We start from the raw sequence: 1,492 nt of genomic DNA, 5'->3' as shown, positions 1-1,492 counted from the left end.
CTCTGCCTGTGCCCTTCCTCCCATGTGGCCCTTGGTGCCCCTTCTCCACCCAGCACCAGGCTGAGCTTGTAAAAGTGCAAATGGAGCCCATCTGGGTCACCTCCAGCTTACAACCCTCTGGGGGCTACCCCTGCCCAAGGACCTCCAGCCTCCCCTTGGCACCTGCTGTGTCCCCATCCTCGTCCTCCTCCTGAGGTCTCTGCTCCACTGGGCTCTGCTGGAGGCCCCTCCTGAGCTCTGGGCCCCCCAGGCCTGCCCCTCCCAGCCTTCACCTCCCCCCCCCAGACCTCCCCCAAATGCCTTGCCATTTCGCTCCTGCTCAACCTCTTGCACCCCGTTTCCTTCCCGTGCGCCATCTCACTTGACTGATGGCTGACTTCCCTGTGCCTGAGTCACCTCCCCACTTGGCAAACACCCCAGAGTGGGTGGGACTGACTCCCCTCTGTGTCTGTTCCCAGAGACCCAGCATGCTGCTTGGTCCACAGTAGGTGATCACCTCCCTGAAAATCACCAACCCGGTCACTACAATTTCTGGTTCCCATTTTACAGATCAAAATGTTGAGGTGGATGGAGGCTGAGCCACTGGGCTACGGTGCACACACCAAACCTCCCTATGTGGGCGGAACAGGAGGCCGGAACTGGGCATCACCCTTGCCTGTGCAGATTCCCCAGGAAAGCCATGGACTATTGGAAGGGCTTGGGCAGGGCCACAGGTCTGGGGAGCAGGACGTGGAAACTGGGGGCTGAATTTGGAGCCTGGAGAGAGATGGTGGGAGGGGGCATGAGGGAGACTTCTTCCCATCAATTAACGCAGGCCTCATGGAATGGAAGCATATCCTGGCAGAGCAGCCCCTTAATACATCATATCTCCAATCCCTGCGCCCTCTGACTTTACCCATATCCTCTCTTTTACTGCAGCCTAAACCCTCCTACCCGGACCAGGCATTACATCCCTGGTGAGGTCTGAGCCAAGAAACAGGTGCTGGAGCAGCCCCAGGGTGTGGTAGAGAACATATTCTCCTAAGTGTTTACCAACAAATCTAGCTAAACTCCCTGCCAGCTGTGAACTGTCTTCTGAGAGGCCCTGAGCCTCCCAGGTCTCTGTGAGCCTCCCAGGCCCCTCCTCTCCCCTCCTGGCTCCCCTGCCAGCCCCAGACACAAGTGGGCCCTGGATTATCTCCATTTCCATATGGAGGGCTGTGTTCTTCAATGCATGGAACAGTCATTTTGTTCACAACTTTGCAGCAAGCAGGAGCCAACCACTGGGAATCAACTATCAGCTGCCTCATCTCCTGTGTGCGCACATCAGTAAATACAGAGGCCAGGATCCGGGCTCCTTTGTTAATTACCATGTTGGCCAGCCAGCTCACAAGGCTGCTTCCCCTGAAATCTGTGGCAACTCCTGATTTTAAGACAGGAAAAAATGCATCCATGAATGTGTTGTGCAAGGGGTGCAAGCTGCCCGGGGCCTCGACTCCTTGCTGCTGTTCCT

This window comes from Sciurus carolinensis, unplaced genomic scaffold, assembly GCF_902686445.1.
Source record: "Sciurus carolinensis unplaced genomic scaffold, mSciCar1.2, whole genome shotgun sequence".
NCBI classification, from domain to species: domain Eukaryota; kingdom Metazoa; phylum Chordata; class Mammalia; order Rodentia; family Sciuridae; genus Sciurus; species Sciurus carolinensis.
This window is presented reverse-complemented; position numbering follows the sequence as displayed.